This window comes from Monodelphis domestica, chromosome 3 (genome assembly GCF_027887165.1).
Source record: "Monodelphis domestica isolate mMonDom1 chromosome 3, mMonDom1.pri, whole genome shotgun sequence".
NCBI lineage: Eukaryota > Metazoa > Chordata > Mammalia > Didelphimorphia > Didelphidae > Monodelphis > Monodelphis domestica.
The window spans coordinates 21,942,248-21,961,451 of record NC_077229.1 but is presented as its reverse complement, the minus strand read 5'-3'; the positions used below and the strand labels follow the sequence as shown (position 1 = coordinate 21,961,451).

General features: G+C 43.7%; 1 pseudogene; it reads right to left on the bottom strand.

The window, feature by feature from the left end:
* Positions 1 to 477: 477 nt before the first annotated feature.
* LOC100617487 (60S ribosomal protein L26-like) lies at positions 478 to 935 on the bottom strand (annotated as a pseudogene).
* Between the last annotated feature and the right edge of the window lie 18,269 nt (positions 936 to 19,204).

Sequence of the window (19,204 nt, the reverse complement as noted above, 5' to 3'; positions counted from 1 at the left end):
AGGGGGTATGGGAATGCAGAAATGGGCCTTGTGGTTTACTGTCTCCCTCTGATTACTGACTCCACTACAAGAGGAGGAGCCAGTGCCAGTAGGCTCTTTGGAGTTCTCCCTTTGGATGCTCCCCAAACCTCACAATATTTGCAGCAGTACAAAGTCTATTTCTTAATTAAATTTTGTGTTTTTCAGTTACATGTAGAAACTATTTTTGACAATTGTTTTCAGACATTTTTTTGAGTCAGATTCTCTTCCTCTTTCCCTTCTCCTTGCCCCAAGGCAGTAAATAGTCTGACAAAGATCATACCAGTTCATGCAATACATATTTCCATATCCCTCACACAGTGACTGAGGACATATCACATATATAATAAAAAACTCTTGAAGGAAATAAAGTGGAAGACCGCACCTGTCTTCTTTGATATGTCTCAGACTCCAACAGTTTCTTTTTTTGACTGAGAGTGGTGGGTTGGTTTTTTTTAATTAAGAGTTCCTTGGGGTTATGGTGGAATCCTTCTTCTCATTGGTCTCTTCTTTATATTTACCTTTCTCCGTTCCAATTTGTCAGTATTTGGTTTGAATTTTTTTGCAATCTTTACTGGTTTTATTTAGCCTGGTGATATCCACCTTACAAGGGTGAACACCCACATGGACAGTTGTACAATTAGTTTTTTCATATGTGGCATATTATCAAGGTAGATGGTTTATTTCTTTCTGCAAATCAGGACTGACTGGCTTGCCAATTTATTGACCTCTGTAATGTTCACAAATCACCTGGACCTCTTCATACTTCTGGACGGGCATAGAGTGGACATTGTATTTCTGTCTCAGCTCCTTGGAAAGTAGGGTGGATGTGATCATCATTGAATATGGGAGGGTGCATGGAAGAATCTCTTGTGGTTCTTACTGAGATCAGAGGTCCTGAATGGGTTGAGCTTCATTTTGACCCAGTAGGATTCTGAGTAAGTCTCTGAGTTAGAAGAAGCCATGTGGGTGAGTATAACCTGGACACTCTGGTCCCCTCCTAAGGAGTCAGAGGGGAAACAGACAGCAGAATCAGTCTTAAGAACGAGGAAAGACCTTATGGCCATGTGTTGTTGACCCCAGGCAAAAAGAATTACGTGCAGTCTTACAGAAGACAGAGATCAAAAGGAAAAGAACTTTTGGGTAACCCCCTTTCCATACACTCATCAGTCTAATTTTGATAGGTTGCTTTTTCTTAAATTTGCTTTATGAAGATCCCATTCCTCCTTTCCTCCTAAAACCCTTCCCTTCCATCTTAGGATCAATACTGTGTATTGGTTCCAAGGCAGAAGAAGGGTTTGGTCTAGGCAATTGGGGTTAAGTGACTTGGGCAGGGTCACATAGCTAAGAAATTGTCTGAGGCCACTTTTTGAATCCAGGACCTCCCATCTCCAGGTCTGACTTTCTATCTACTGAGTCACTTAGCTGTTCTGAAGCTGAGAATCCTATACCTGATTTTTTAAGGAATGATAGAAAGGTGGGATACTAGGCAGAAGGGAAAGAGAGATAATTAGTATGCATTACCACAGGAAAATAGGTATGCTAATTGTGGCTAATGACTATTCATGTGTGTTGTAGTTGTGATATTATAGTCCTTTGTTCTGGGTTCACTAGAGTTCAATCCAGGAGCCAGAAAAGCCCAGAATAGAATTTATCTGTGGGTTGGACCTCTCCACAGGGCATGAGTCCTCTCTACAACAAATAATTATTCATAGCTTTCACCTGAAGACCTCCCATGACTCAATACCTCCCAGGCCTCCATTTCTGAGCTATCCTAATTATCAGGCTGCTTTTCTTGCTGTTATACAAAATCTTCCTCCCTCTAACTTCCACCCAATGATGCTAAACTTTGCCCTCTGAGGTCAAGCAGTGTCTAATTGACCTGTCACAAAACAACCCTTCAAATTCTGAAGGCTTTTTATTTTATTTTATTTAAGATTGTGGAGGCCCTTGGTTTGTTCTTCCTCAGGTATATAAGCCTGGAGTTCTTTCTACTATCTTTGTCTTTTATAAACCCTCACCTTCCATCTTACAATCAATACTGTATATTGCTTCCAAGGCAGAAGAGTGGAGGGCTGGGCAATTGGGGTTAAGTGACTTGCCCAAGTTCACACAGCTAAGAAGTATCTGAGGGAAGATTTGAATCCAGGACCTCCCACCTCTAGGTCTGGCTCTCAATCTACTGAGTCACCTAGTTGTCCCTCTCTTTCAACTAATCTTCATATGACAGAATTTCAAGGAGCAACATGATTCTGATGAGCCTCACATTTCTACATATATAAGGGGGAGAAGGTTTCTACACTATGGTATGGTAGTAGTCTCTCAGTAACCCAGGATGACAATTATCTTTGTGCGTTTTCATCTATGGTGTATAGATGAGTGCCCAAAGACACTTGTGGGTGAAGGAGATTTAAGTGGAAAAGTCGGTGCACAGAGACAGTCCCACTCTCTCGGCGTTGGAAGCCTGGGTCCAATGGCACGAAAAATCGTTACACCTGGAGACTTCCTCAGCTGCATTGGATGGCCATGTTGTCCTTTGTGCTCCAACACGCCCTGAGCACTCCACAGTGCTTTGCTGTGTCGCCCTCTCAGCCGTTGAACCTTCTTGTTGGTTTCTTCCACCTGTTCAGCTGAAGCAGTCTTCACATGCTGGGTGAACAAAGCCCTGGTTCACCAGGGGTCAATGACCCGATGGCTACCCTCACAAGGTTTAGCCGGCCTTTTGAAGCCGTTGCCTGGGGTGTGGCCGCTGCCACATGCTAGCAGCTACTGGGAGCCACAAGTGAGAACTGGGTGTCAGGTGAGGGTCAGAGGTTGGAGAGCTGCCCTAGGAGGGCACGACAAGCCCTCCATACCAGAGATACTAACCCTCCCTGAGCACCTCATACACCCCTACACTACCACCCTCTAATTCAATTAATAGAGTTCCTATAAGAGTATGCTTAAGTTTTTGATGGGTACACAATGGGGTCTATACCTTGTGATATCTTTATAAGGTGTGAGCCTCTTTGATTGGTCCAAGAAAGGAATAGCTGATTGGCTAACCAAACAAATTAACCTCACCTTGGAGGGTTTTGAGTAGCTGAGTAAGGCTGGCAGTCAGCCTGCCAAGCTATGGACCAACTCTGATGGTGGAAGAGTTTCATTTGGGAGGATTCCAGTTGAAGAGTTGGATACAAGCACCTGAGAATCACTCTTGGTGGTGGTGATGGGGCTGTGAAGAGCTTTCTCTCTCTCCCTCTCCCTCTCCCCCCTTCTCTCTCCCCCTCCCACTCTCCCTCTCTCCTCCCCCTCCCTTTCCCCCTCCCTCTCCCTCTTCCTCCCCTCCCCCTCTCCCTCTTTCTCCCCTCCCCACTCTCCCTCTCCCTCTCCCTCTCCCTTTCCTTCCCCTCCCCTCTCTCCCTCTCCCTCTCCCTCTCCCTCTCCCTCTCTCTCTCCCTCCCTCTCTCTCCCCTCCCTCCTTCTCTCCCTCTCTCTCTCTCCCTCCCTCTCTCTCCCCTCCCTCCTTCTCTCCCTCTCTCCCTCTCCCTCCCCCTCTCCCCCCTCTACCTCTCCCTCTCCCTCTCTCTCCCTCTCCCTCTCCCTCTCCCCTCCCCCTCCCTCTCCCTTTCCCTCTCCTCCCCCCTCTCCCTCTCCCTCTCCTCCCCTTCTCCCTCTCCATCTCCCTCTCTCTCTCCCTCTCTCTCTCCCTCTCCTTCTCCCCCTCTCCCTCTCCCCCTACCTCTCTCCCTCTCCCTCTCCCTCTCTCTCTCCCTCTCTGTCTCCCTCTCCCCCTACCTCTCTCCCTCTCCCTCTCCCTCTCTCTCTCCCTCTCCCTCCCTCTCTCTCCCCTCCCTCCTTCTCTCCCTCTCTCCCTCTCCCTCCCCCTCTCCCCTTCTACCTCTACCTCTCTTTCCCTCTCCCTCTCCCTCTCCCCTCCCCCTCCCTCTCCCTTTCCCTCCCCTCCCTCCCTCTCCCTCTCCCTTTCCCTCTCCTCCCCCCTCTCCCTCTCCCTCTCCTCCCCCTCTCCCTCTCCCTCTCTCTCTCCCTCTCTCTCTCCCTCTCCCTCTCCCTCTCCCTCTCCCTCTCCCTCTCCCTCTCCCTCTCTCTCTCCCACCTTCTTACTTCTCTCCCTCTCTCTCTCCCCTCCCTCCTTCTCTCTCTCTCTCCCTCCCTCCTCCTTCTCTCCCTCTCTCCCTCCCTCTGTTCCTCCCCTTTCTCTCCCTCCCCCTCCTCCCTCTATCTCCATCTCTCTCTTGGTCTCTCTTCCTTCTCTCTCTCCTCCCCTCCACCCTTTACTGCCATTACCATTATCTGCTACTGATCAAATCTCTTCAATTTGTGTAAGAGGATACACTTAGGATAAAGAGGGACAAACACAGGCACAGAGAGCCATCCAAAAGAACCTCAAGGAGCCTGGCCCCTTCCACCAAAGACCTCTTGGTCTGGGTATGTGCTTAATAAAGAACTTCCAGTAACCAGGAGTTTTGAGTTTACTCTTTGGTACTCTAAGGTTGAACCCTTGCTTCCCATGGATGCTGTGTATATTTGTGGGAGGATGTGCACAGACTTTTGGGAGGATGTCAATAGCCAATAAATATTTATTAAGAGCCTACTATGTGCCAAGGGAAAAGAAATAAGAAAAAGGACCATGCCTGCTCTCTAGGAGTTTACAGGCTAATGGGGATAGCTGAAAAGTGGGGGAGGTGATGCTCCAGAGGGCCCCATTTCCACATGCATGGGGAGAAGAAACTGTGCAAAGCAGCTGAAGGTGAATGAAGTTTCCTGGAAAGGTCTGAGCCTCCAGAAAGAAGGGAGGTCTGGGAGGAGTTCCTTATCTGCCCTTTGGCCCTCCGGTCAGAGGGGGAAGCAACTCAAGGTGCTGGGGATGTGCCAGGATCCCAGGGAATCAATGCCGAGCTTCTCCTGGGGGAGGCTTGATGTTCCTGGAGTCAAGACCAAGCAGAGCAGCTGATGGTAAGTGATGTTTTGTACTAACTGTTCTTCCTGCATTTGTTGTTCAATTGTTTTCAGTGATGTTTGACTTCTTGACCCCCTCTGGGGCTTTTCTTGGCAGAGATCCCGGAGTGGTTGGCCATTTCCTTCTCCAGCTCATTTTGCAGATGAGGAAACTGAGGCCAACAGAGTTACATGATCTGCTCAGGGTCCCATAGCTAGTGTCTTTGGGTCTCAACAAGGGCCCTAACAAGAAACCCAAAGCTTCCTTTTTTACCTTGGAAAGGTCACACGCCTTGAAGCTGCCTTTCCTTGGGCTGTCCAGTCTGTCCCTTCTCGGTTCTTGGCTGGACACGTCGTTCTTTTCTGGAACAGTGTTATTGGCATAATTGCTATCAGCCTTTCTGATAACTTGGCCAATAGGTAGAGGAAAGGAAAGGTGTGAACAGTACTTACTGCCCTTCCTCTACTGCCTGCTTTGGCTGATGGGGTCTGTCTTCTCAAAGCTCGAGATATAAATATATATATATATATATATATATACACACACATATATATATAGGTATTGATACTGACATGTATATAATTGTATATATAATTATATATTGATATATAAATATAAATAGATAGATGGATAGACAGACAGACAGATGGACGGACACAGAGAGAGAGAGATAGACAAAGGAACAGAGACAGACAGGGAGATAAATAGCTAGAGACCCAGAGATGTGTCTAATGATTTCCAAAGTCTGGGATTGTTTTCCTGGAGTGTGGCGACTGCCTATGTTACAACTTCTTGAAGCCACAGGGGAGAGTTGAGGGGCAGAGAAGCCCTGACAAGAGCTCACCCCAGAGGTGCCGGTCCTCCCCGAATGCCCCATGCACCTCTAAGTGCCCGTACTCTAAGGACTGAGCCCTCTTTGTCCAGTCCCCCCATTACAAGAGGATCGTAGACCTAGAACTGGAAAGGACCTCAGTCCAACCCCCTGATGCTACAGATAAGAAAAAGGAGTCTTAGGGGAATTCCTTGTCTGGCCTGGTCCTTTCAGGTCCCACAGCTAGCTTGTAAAATGGGATTAGATCTGCCGGCTTCCAAACCCATCATTCTATCCACTCCTCCCCAGGCTACACCCTTGGCAGACCCGGGACCAGAATTCTGGTTTTCTGATTCCGAGGTCAATGAGTTCATGTGGTTGGCCCAAGAGCGAGCAGGAAGAATATCAGAGGAAGGAGCAGGAAATGGGCCTCTTTTCCTCTTGCTTCCTTTATCAAGGAGGAAGAGAAAGAAAAAGACGCCATCAGCTTTCCTCAAAGCACCTTCCTCAGCATCATGGAAATGACCCAGTTGTCACATCCAAAGGGCCGGAGCTCTTCCAAGGCCTGATTTCAGCAGAACAGACTGCTTTGTGCACCAACCCCATTGGGGGCTTCCTCTGGCCCACAGGTCATGGAACATATTTGCAAGGTGGCTTATCCTCAGGAAGAAAGTGATTGGACTAGAAGGGCAGATTGGGGAGAGCTGGAGAGGAACGAGAACACAATGATGGAGGAGGAGACTCAATGAACCCAAATGTTCCCAACAGATTTCCCAAAAAAAGCAATGGTCTCAAAGATGGGGGAATGGACAACACCAATGGAGACCCATTAGAGGAGCCCAGTGGCAAAGTCTGTTGGATTAAGTGATTAAGCACTGGGGGCACCAAAGGACTTCTTGTCCACACGATGTAACAGCTCCTGACTGGCCTCCTTGCCATTCCTTCTCCTTCCAAACCACCCTGCACGAACTGCCAGATTAATCTTCCTAATGTACAGCTATGATAATATCTCGGTTCTGCTAAGAGCCATCAAGAGTTGCCCACTGCCAGGTGGATAAGGTCCAAGTGCCTTATTCTGACTTTCCCCAATGTCACCGCAATCTACTCTCCCTTCCTCCATCCTCGACGCCAGTCACTGTGTGGAGTGACATTGAACTCTCCCAAAGATGCCCAGGATCTCCCCTCTCTGAGACTTTGCTCATGCTGCCCCTTAAATCTAGAACACACGCCTCTACATCTCTGTGTCTCTGCCCATTCACATCCTTTTTGTTGTTGATGGTGGTGACTCATTTTTCAGATCTCTTGAACTCTTAGTGACTCCATTTGTTTGTTTGTTTGTTTTTGGCAAAGATACTAGAGTTGTTCACCGTGTCCTTCTCCAGCTCATTTTATAGATGAGGAGACTGAGACCAACAGGGTGAAGTGACTTGCCCAGGGTCACACAGCTAAGCTATTGGAATGGTTTGCCATTTGCTTCTCCAGCCCATTTGATAGATGAGGAAACTGAGGCAAACAGGGTGAAGTGACTTGCCCAGCGTCACACAGCTATGATATTGGAATGGTTTGCCATTTGATAGATGAGGAAACTGAGGCAATCAGGGTGAAGTGACTTGCCTAAGGTCACGCAGCTAGTAAGTGTGCAGCTGGACTTGAACTCACAAAAATGAGTCTTCCTGATTCTAGACCTGGTACCACCTTGCTGCCTCAGGTAACATCCTGCCTGTTCTTAAAAGTCCAGTGTATATTCCACCTCCTTCAAGAACTCCCTCACTGGCAGAGAACATTCCATCCTCTGAGCTTGTATTCATGTATCGATACATGTGATATTTGATTTATAATTATTGGTTCTACTAGAAAGCACCTTCTCTGAAGGAATACACTAGGTCTTATCACAGAATCATGAAGTTTTAGAAGTGGAAGAGACCTCAGCAGGGCTGGGGTGGGGGCACATCTAGTCCAACCCAAATTCAGAAAAGAATCTCTGCTACAACATCTCCAACAGATGGTGGTCCAACCTCTTTTTTTTCTCCTTAAACTCTTACCTTCCATCTTAGTATCAATACTATGTACTGCTTCCAGGGCAGAAGAGTGACAAGGGCTAGGCAGTGGGGGGTGAAATGACTTGCCTAGGGTCACAGAGCTGGGAAGTGTCTGAGGCTAGATTTGACCTATCTCTGGGCTTGACTCTCAATCCACTGAGCTACCCAGCTACATCCCCACATGGTAGATTCCTAATGAATGTTTTTTCCCTTCTTTATTTTGATATCTCCTTTTGTGCCTAGCATAATGCATTGCAAATGGCACAGTGGTTAGGGCTCTGGGCTTAATGTCAGGAAGACTCAACTTCATGACCTCAAAGCTGGCCACAAATACTTCCTAGCTGTGTGACCCTGGACAAGTCACTTGTTGCCTGGCCCTTACTGCTCTTCTGCCTTGGAACCAATACAGAGTAGTAATTCTAAGATGGAAGGTAAGAGTTTAAAAAATTAAATGAAATAAAAAATAAATAGTTGAGGAAAATGAAGAAAAAACTATTTTGCACAGTGCCTGGCACATCGTAGGGACTATGCAAATGCTCCTCCCCTCCCCTCCCCTTCCCTTCCCTTCCATCCCCTAAAGAGGATACTAGCAAAAAGACTCCAGCAAGTGATCAGGAGGGTCATTCACTATGATCAAGTAGGATTCATACCAGGAATGCAGGGCTGGTTCAACATTAGGAAAACCATCCACATAATTGACCACATCAACAAGCAAACCAACAAACCAACAAAAATCACATGATTATCTCAATAGATGCAGAAGAAGCCTTTGATAAAATACAACATCCATTCCTATTAAAAACACTAGAAAACATAGGAATAGAAGGGCCTTTCCTAAAAATAATAAACAATATCTATCTAAAACCATCATCCAACATCATCTGCAATGGGGATAAACTAGATGCATTCCCAATAAGATCAGGAGTGAAACAAGGATGCCCATTATCACCCCCTATTATTTAACATTGTACTAGAAACACTAGCAGTAGCAATTAGAGAAGAAAAAGAAATTGAAGGCATTAAAATAGGCAAGGAGGAGACTAAGCTATCACTCTTTGTGGATGATATAATGGTCTACTTAAAGAATCCTAGAGAATCAACTAAAAAGCTAGTGGAAATAATCAACTTTAGCAAAGTTGCAGGTTACAAAATAAACCCGCATAAGTCATCAGCATTCCTATATATTTCTAACACATCTCAGCAGCAAGAATTAGAGAGAGAAATTCCATTTAAAATCACCTTAGACAAAATAAAATACTTAGGAATCTATCTCCCAAGACAAACACAGGAACTATATGAACACAACTACAAAACACTCTCCACACAAAACTAGACTTGAGCAATTGGAAAAACATTAACTGCTCATGGGTAGGACGAGCCAATAAAATAAAAATGAACATCCTACCCAAACTCATCTATCTATTTAGTGCCATGCCCATTGAACTTCCAAAAATATTTTTTACTGAATTAGAAAAAACCATAACAAAGTTCATTTGGAAGAACAAAGGATCAAGGATATCCAGGGAAATAATGAAAAAATACAAAGGAAGGTGGCCTTGCAGTCCCAGATCTCAGACTATATTACAAAGCAGTGGTCTTCAAAACAATTTGGTACTGGCTAAGAGACAGAAAGGAGGATCAGTGGAATAGACTTGGGGTAAGTGACCTCAGCAAGACAGTCTATGACAAAGACAAAGACCCCAGCTTTTGGGACAAAAATACACTATTTGACAAAAACTGCTGGGAAAATTGGAAGACAGTGTGGGAGAGATTAGGTCTAGATCAATACCTCACACCCTACACCAAGATAAACTCAGAATGGGTGAATGACTTGAACATAAAGAAGGAAACTATAAGTAAATTAGGTGAACACAGAATAGTATGCATGTCAGACCTTTGGGAAGGGAAAGACTTTAAAACCAAGCAAGACATAGAAAGAGTCACAAAATATAAAATAAATAATTTTGATTACATCAAATTAAAAAGGTTTTGTACAAACAAAACCAATGTAACCAAAATTAGAAGGGAAGCAACAAATTGGGAAACAATCTTCATAACAAAAACCTCTGACAAAGGTTTAATTACTCAAATTACTCAAATTACTCAAATTACAAAGAGCTAAATCAATTGTACAAAAAAACAAGCCATTCTCCAATTGATAAATGGGCAAGGGACATGAATAGGCAGTTTTCAGTCAAAGAAATCAATACTATTAATAAGCACATGAAAAGTGTTCTAAATCCCTAATAATCAGAGAGATGCAAATCAAAACAACTTTGAGGTATCACCTCACACCTAGCAGATTGGCTAACATGACAGCAAAGGAAAGTAGTGAATGCTGGAGGGGATGTGGCAAAGTAGGGACATTAATTCATTGCTGGTGGGGTGGTGAATTGATCCAGCCATTCTGGAGGGCAATTTGGAACTATGCCCAAAGGGCACTAAAAGACTGTCTGCCCTATGATCCAGCCATAGCACTACTGGGTTTGTACCCCAAAGAGATAATAAGGAAAAAGACTTGTACAAGAATATTCATAGCTGCACTCTTTGTGGTGGCAAAACATTGGAAAATGAGGGGATGCCCTTCAATTGGGGAATGAACAAATTGTGGTATATGTTGGTGATGGAATACTATTGTGCTCAAAGAATAATAAAGTGGAGGAATTCCATGTGAACTGGAACTACCTCCAGGAATTCATGCAGAGTGAGAGGAGCAGAACCATGAGAACATTGTACACAGAGACTGATACACTGTGGCACAATCGAATGTAATGGACTTCTCCATTAGTGGCAATGCAGTGATCATGAACAACCCGGAGGGATCTATGAGAAAGAACACTATCCACATTCAGAGGAAAAACTGTGGGAGTAGAAACACCAAAGAAAAACAACTGCTTGACTACATGGGTCAAAGGGATATGACTGGGGATGGAGACTAAATGATCAGCCTAGTGCAAACATCAACAACATGGAAATGGGTTCTGATCTAGGTCACATGTAATACCCAGTGGAATTGCATGTGGGCTACAGGAAGGGTGAGGGTAAGGGAGGGAGGGATAGAATATGATTCTTGTAACGAAGGAATAATGTTCTAAATTGACTAAATAAAATTTTAAAAAGAAAATAAAAAAGAAAACTCTAAATGGGATATGAATACTTACTAACTGTATGACCCTGGGCAAATTACTTCACCCTGTTTGCCCTAGTTCATCATCTATAAAATAATAATAATAAAAAGGAAATGGCAAACCTCTCCAGGATCTCTGTCAAGAACATTTCAAATGGGGTCAAGATTGAAATGAGCCCCCCAACAACAAAAATACAGCAGATCTATACCTGTGAAGGGTATACCCAGAGCTATACCTAAGGATTCTGACACCTTGAATACATTCTGTTGAGAGGTGGGAAGAGAGCACAAGCTAGGTACAATTTTATTAAGCACCTACTATGTGCCATGCACTGTACTAAGTGCTCTACAAATATGATCCTCATAATAACCCTGGGAAATAGATGCTATCATTATCACCATTTTACAGTTGAGGAAACTGAGGCAAACAAGTTAAATGACTTGCCCAGGGTCACACAACAAGTAAGTGTCTGAGGCTGGATTTGAATTCCAGTCTTTCTGACTCTAGGTCAGATGCTCTCTCCATTGTGTCATCTAGGTTTCTAGGTGATTGCTATGGGAGATGGGGCAATCTATATCCCAGTGATTTGGGCTATAGATACTATGACAATGGGAGATGGCAGGTGGGGTGTGTGGTGATCAGGGAAGGTGGGCCCCCAAAGAAAGAAGGACCCTCTGGAATGGCACCTATGGCATAAGACCAGTTAAAGCCTGAAGATGAGTTTTCCTGACTCCAGACCTGGTGCTCTGTGCTCTCTGGCACCATCTAGCTGCCCTTTTTCTGTATAATTCTCATTCATGTCCCATAAAAGACAAAAGGAGTACATCTTGCCCTTCCCCTAGCATCCTAGCAAAGCCCCAGTTGCCCTGCCCTAGTTATGGCTCTAGATGGCTCCAGACCAATGAGATCACTGAGTCATTGTGGCATTATGTGGAAAAGACACAATCTGCCCTCAAAGAGCTTCTGATTTTCTATGGGAGTTAAGATGAGAATATAAATAACTATAAAACCAATCAATATTTCCCATTACTCCTCATCAGGAAATTAATGTGCAACAATTACTCTTTGCCTCTGACCCTTTACCTCTGCTATGGCCCCTTTTTGTAATAACCATTACCCCATCTCCACTGCTTCCCACTCTCTCAATCAATCAATCAAGCGATAGTGATTAAGTGCCTACTATGTGCCAGGTACTGTGCCTTTAAGCACTATGGATAGGAAAAGAGTCAAATCTTTGCCCTCAGGAGCTTATGGTCTAATGAGGGAGAGAGCCACCAAACATTCTAGGAAGTTTCAAAGAGACAAATACCAACTGGACAAAAGAAAACAATTCTCAACTAGCCATACTGTTGCCATGGCTGGTGGGCTTTGAGCAAAGGCTGGACACCACAGTTTTGGCAGAGAGAATCAGGAAACCCTTGGTTCACACCCTGTCTCAGACACTTACTAGCTCTCTGACCATGGACAGGGTTCTCTGAGGTATTCAACATTATACAAAGAAAGTGATACATGGAATTAATAGGAAATAATTAACAGAGGGAAGGCTCTAAAATGAAGACTTGGAAAATGCTTCCTACAGAAGGTGGGCTTTTAGCTGGGACTTAAAGGAAGCTAGGGAAGGCAGTAGGGGGAGCAAGAGTATTCCAGGCATGGGGGACAGTCAGAGAAAATGCCTTGAGCCAAGAGGTGGAGGGTTTTGTTTGGGAAACAACCAGGAGGCTGGAGTCACTGAATCAAAGTTTGTATGTTGGGGAGTGAGGTGTAAGAAACCTAGAAAAGTAGGAAAGGGGTAGATTATGCAGTGCCTTGAGTGCCAAATAGATCATTTTGTATTTGATCCTGGCAGTGATAGGGAGCCATAGGAGTCTATGGGGGGGGGCAACATGGAAAAATTTAGGAAAATCACTTTGGTGGCTTAATAGAGGATAGATTGGAGGAGGGAGAGACTTGAGGCAGGCAGACCCCATCAGCAGCTACTGCAATAGTCCATGTGTGAGGTGGTGAAGGTCTGTATCAGAATGGAGACCCCAGAATGTCAGAGGAGAGATACAGAGATGTGGCAAAGGTGAAATCAAATGACTTTGGTGACAGCTTGGATATGGAAGAGGAAGATGGAAGGTGAGAGAGTGAGGACTACATGATGACTCCTAGGTTTTGAGCCTGGGAAACTGGGAAGATGGTGTTGTCCTCTATAGTAACAGGGAAGGGAGGAAGGGGAGAGGGTCTGAGGGAAAAATAATGAATTTATACAAGCCATTCCCCAATTGACAAATGTTCAAGGGATATGAATAGGCAGTTTTCAGATGAAGAAATCAAAGCTATCAATAGTCATTTGGAAAAGTGTTCTAAATCTCTCCTGATTAGAGAAATGCAAATTAAAATGATGTTGAGGTACCACCTAACACCTAGCAGGTTGGCCAATATGATAGTTGGCCAATATGATGGCCAATAGTAAAGGAAAGTGATAAATGTTGGAGATGTTGGAGGGGATGTGGAAAAATTGGGTCACTAATGCACTGCTGGTGGAGTTGTGAACTGATCCAACCATTCTGGAGGGCAATTTGGAACTATGCTCAAAGGGCTATAAAAAACGGCCTGCCCTTTGATCCAGCCATAGCATTGCTGGATCTGTATCCCAAAGAGACTTTTTTAAAAAGGGAAAAGGACCTACTTGTACCAAAATATTTATAGCTGCTCTTTTTGTGGTGGCAAAGAATTGGGAACTAAAGAGATGACCATCAACTGGGGAATGACTGAATAAATTGTGGTGATGGAATATTGTTTTGCTATAAGGAATGATGAACAAGATGGTTTCAGAAAGAGTTGGGAAGACCTCCATGAACTGATACAGAGTGAAATGAGCATAACCAGGAGAAGATTGCACACAGTAACAGGAATATTGTGGAGTGATCAACTGTGAAAGACTTAGCTACTCTCAGCAATATAATGATCCAGGTTGGAAGATAAGAGATGATCTCTTGTCCATGGAAAAACCATCTCTTATCTTACAAGGACAATTTTTTTTGTGGATTGATTTTTTTCTTTCTTTTTTTAAAAATTATATTTTATTTGATCATTTCCAAGCATTATTCATTAAAGACATAGATCATTTTCTTTTCCTCCCCCCCACCCCCCATAGCCGATGCGTAAATCCACTGGGCATTACATGTTTTCTTGATTTGAACCCATTGCTATGTTGATAATATTTGCATTAGAGTGTTCATTTAGAGTCTCTCCTCTGTCATGTCCCCTCAACCGCTGTATTCAGGCAGTTGCTTTTCCTCAGTGTTTCCACTCCCATAGTTTATCCTTTGCTTATGAATAGTGTTTTTTTTCTCCTAGATCCCTGCAAATTGTTCAGGGACATTACACCGCCATTAATGGAGAAGTCCATTACGTTCGATTATACCACAGTGTATCAGTCTCTGTGTATAAAGTTCTCCTGGTTCTGCTCCTCTCGCTCTGCATCACTTCCTGGAGGTTGTTCCAGTCTCCATGGAATTCCTCCACTTTATTATTCCTTTTAGCACAATAGTACTCCATCACCAACATATACCACAGTTTGTTCAGCTATTCCCCAATTGAAGGGCATCCCCATATTTTCCAGTTTTTGGCCACCACAAAGAGCGCAGCTATGAATATTTTTGTACAAGTCTTTGTGTCCATTATCTCTTTGGGGTACAGACCCAGCAGTGGTATGGCTGGGTCAAAGGGTAGATATTCTTTTGTCGCCCTTTGGGCATAGTTCCAAATTGCCCTCCAGAATGGTTGGATCAGTTCACAACTCCACCAGCAATGAATTAATGTCCCTACTTTGCCACATCCCCTCCAGCATTCATTACTTTCCTTTGCTATCATGTTAGCCAATCTGCTAGGTGTGAGGTGATACCTCAGAGTTGTTTTTATTTGCATCTCTCTGATTATAAGAGATTTAGAACACTTCTTCATGTGCTTAATAGTTTTGATTTCTTTATCTGAGAACTGCCTATCCATGTCCCTTGCCCATTTATCAATTGGAGAATGGCTTGATTTTTTGTACAATTGATTTAGCTCTTTATAAATATGAGTAATTAAACCTTTGTCAGAGGTTTCTATGAAGATTTTTTTCCCAATTTGTTGTTTCCCTTCTGATTTTAGTTACATTGGTTTTGTTGTTACAAGGACAATTTTGAGGGACTTATGACAAAGAAAGCTATCCCCCTCCAGAGAAAGAACTGTGGGAGTAGAAATGCAGAAGAAAGCATATGATTTTTCACTATATTTTATTTGAGGTTTTGGTTTTATATGATTATTCTCTGATAAAAATGAATAATATAGAAATGTTTTGCATTAAAGTATGTGTATAACACAGATTGAATTGCTTGCCAGCTCCAGAAAGGGGAATGAAGGGTGACATTTTGGATCATATAACTTTGGAAAACTTATATGGAAATTTGCTATTACATGCAATTGGCAAAATGAAATATATTTACAAAAATGATAATAAAAAGAAAAATAATGAATTTGGTTTTGGATCTATTGACTTTATGATGACTATTGGACATCCTCCTCAAGATGTCTAAAAGGCAGTTGGAAATGCCCCAATGTAGTTTAAGAGAGAGGCTGGGGCAGGAAAAGGAGATTTGAGAATTGCCAGATTTTTGTTGTTCAGTGATATCTGTGTGTGACTCCATGGGCCACAGTACTCCAGGCCCTTCTTTCCTTTACTATCTCCCAAAGTTTGTCCAGGCTCATGTTTGTTGTTTCCATGACACTGTCTATCTATCTCATCCTCTGTGGTCCCTTCTCTTTTACCATAAGTCCTTTGCAACATCAGGGTCTTTTCCAATGAGTTCTGTGTTCTCAATATGGGACCGAATTGTTTAAACTTTTTTAAAATTTAATTTTTACATTGAATTTAATTTAAACAAATTATTTAAATCAGTTTCAGTATTTGTCCTTCCAATGAGTAGTAAGAATTTATCTTTAAGTATTGATTGAGGGGCAGCTAAATATAGAGCCAGACCCAAACACCAGAGGTCCTGGATTCAAATATGGCCTCATATACTTCCTAGTTGTGTGATCCTGGACAAGTCACTTAACCCCCATTGTCTAGCCCTTACTGTTTTTCTGCCTCAAAACCATTACTTAGTATTGATTTTAAAACAGAGGGTAAGAGTTTTTAAAAAAGAAAAGAAAACTGTGAAGCGCCAGGTACATAGACTAGGAGTAGCCAAGAGAGGCTTCAATTAAAAAAATATTGTTTATTTTAATAACAAATTTCTGCATAAATTTTCTGAAGTTATATGATCCAAATTGTCTCCCTCCCTTCCTTCCCTCCCCTCCTCCCAGAGTTGGCAAGCAATTAAATATGGGTTATATATGTATTATCATGCAAAACCTATTTCCATATTATTCATTTTTGTATGTGAATAATCTTCTAAAATAAAACCCCCAAATCATATATCCAATATGCTTCCATCTTCATTCTTACTCCCATAGTCATTTCTCTGGAGGTGGAAGCTTCTTTGTCATAAGTCCTTCAGAATTGTCCCAGATCATTTTCTTGCTGTTAGTAGCAAAGTTTATCACATTTGATCATTCCACAATATTTCAGTTACTATGTATAATGTTCTCCTGGCTTTGCTCATTCCACTCTGCATTAGATCACATATATCTTTCCAGTTCTTTTTGAAACCATCTTGTTCATTCCCTAGAGCACAATAATACTCCATCACCATCATATGCCTTGTTCAGTCATTCCCCAGTTGAGAGATGTATGTCCCTTTAGTTTCCAATTCTTTGCCACCACAAAAAGAGCTGCTCTAGATATTTTTTTTACAAACAGATTCTTTCCCATTAAAAAAATCTTTTTGGGATACAGACCTAATAGTGGTATTACTGAATCAAAGGATGTGCATTGTTTTAAAGCCCTTTGGGCATAGTTCCAAATTGCCATCCAGAATGATTGGATCAGTTCACAACTACACCAACAATGCATTAGTGTCCCCATTTTGCCACATCCCCTCCAACATTCATCATTTTTGTTTGCTCTCATATTGGACAATTTGATAGATGTGAGGTAGTACCTCAGCATTATTTTCATTTATATTTCTCTAATCAAGAGAGATCTGGAATATTTTTTCATATGATTATTGAGAACTTCAATTTCTTCATCTGAAAATTGCCTATTCAAATGATGAGCAGGATGATTTCAGAAAGAACTGGAAAGACCTCCATGAACTGATGCAGAGTGAGATAAGCAGAACCAGGAGAACATTGTACACAGTAACCGCAACTTTGTGGAATGATCAATTGTGAAAGACTTAGCTTTTCTCAGCAATGCAATAATCCAGGACAATTCTGAGGGACTTATGACAAAAAAATGCTCCCCATCCCCGAGAAAGATCTCCTGGAGTGGGAATGCAGGTGAAAACATATGATTTCTCACTTGTTCATTTGGAGCTTTGGTTTTATAAGATTGTTCACTTACAAAAATGAACAATATGGAGATATATTTTGCATACATGTATAATAACCCAGATTGAATTGCTTGCCAGCTCTAGGGGGGGGGGAGAAGGAAGGGAGACAATTTGGATCATATAACTTTGAAAAACTTATGTGGAAATTTATTATTAAGATAAAAACATTTTTTAAAAATAAAATCTGCCTCTTCATATCCTTTGACCATTTCTCAATTGGGGAATGACTTGGATTCTCACAAATTTGACCTAGTTCTTTATATATTTGAGAAACGAGACCTTTATCAGAGAAATTTGTTATAACCCCCCCCCCCCACTTTGATGTTTCTCTTCTAACTAAGAGAGGCTTCTAGTCTATGTGCCCAAAGCTGGGGATCTCCAGGAAGGCAACCCCTGTGAAGGACTTAAGGAGGGATGGGATGTGGATGGGCAGCAACTGTATCTGGAGAGAGAGAGCCCCCCTGGAGGCGCTCATAGACCAGGGAGGATGGACACTTCCCGCCCACCCGCACCCAGGGATCCGGGAACAATTCCCCGGAGAGTCTGAGGCCACCGTCGATCCCCCTCCGCAGTAGAATGAAGGCGCTGGCCATGGTACTAATGACTTCATGGGGGAAAAGACCGCAGATGGCACCACGCATCTCTCAATGAGCAAGGAGACTTTGGAGGTCACCCCACCCCAAGCTTCCCTGACATCAGTGCTTTTAAAAGCTCTCCTGCACCGCATCCTCAATGAGAGACAGGAGGCGGAAAGGGGCTGGGCTGGGACCCAAAAATCATTAGAAAATGAGGAACTTCAGACTGCGGCCAAACTCAGCTCTGCGCTGACTTGGGGAAAAACGGCTCAAAACTCGTCTACTGCAGTTATCTCCAGGGCTGGCATTGCAGCAGAAAGCTTCCCGCCCCCCTCCCGCCCCCAGTGTCTCCAAGGAGGAAGGAGGCAGCCGAGGAAGCTGCTGCTGCAATGCTGAGTCCCTTCCAGCCTCCGCCACCGCCGCCATGCCCCCATCCCGGGCAGCGTTCCAGGTGGGAGAGCTGGGGTCACAGCATCCTTCCAGCTCTGACATTGAGGGCTCTGTCTGCCAGGGAGGGAGGGCCATGGCGGGGGTTGGGTACCGCCCAGACCCCCAGAGCAAGCAGCAGGACCCCAGACCCGCCTGAAGATGACTCCCCTGGAACAGCAGGGCTCTGAGGACTTGGGGGGAAGGGAGGAGGTACAGAATGGGAGCTAGGATGAAATCTGTGCCTCGGGGACATCATCTCACTGGCGCTTTATCAGAGCCAGGATTTAGGGCTGCAACTGATTTTAATAAGATTACCTGGTCCGACTCACCCATTTTATAGCGAAGGAAACCTGAGGCAGAGAGGAGAGAAATTATCCAGTTACAGAGGCAGTAAGAAGCAGAGACTTGGTTTTTGTTATTCCAAACCTGGTGTCCTTCCCATTCCACTATGATGTGTCCTCTGTCCAATCACTCCAGAACAGAAGAACAGAGCTTGTCTCTGCAAAACAACTTTACTTCTTTAAGAAGCCTACAGAAGAGGTAGTGGGAAAGTCAGGCCTAGAGGTAGGAAGTCCTGGGTTCAAATTTAACTGCAGACACTTCCTAGCTGTGTGACCCTGGGCAAGTCATTTACCTCCCTTCCCCATCCCAACCATTGCCCAGCCCTTACCACTCTTCCATCTTGGAATCAATACTTAGCACCGATTCTAAGACAAAAGGAAAGGGTTAAAAAAAGGAAGCAGCAGCAGCCTACAGGCTGTTTAGTTTAGGGCTAGGGATCTTCAGCTGGGGTAAACAGGCTTC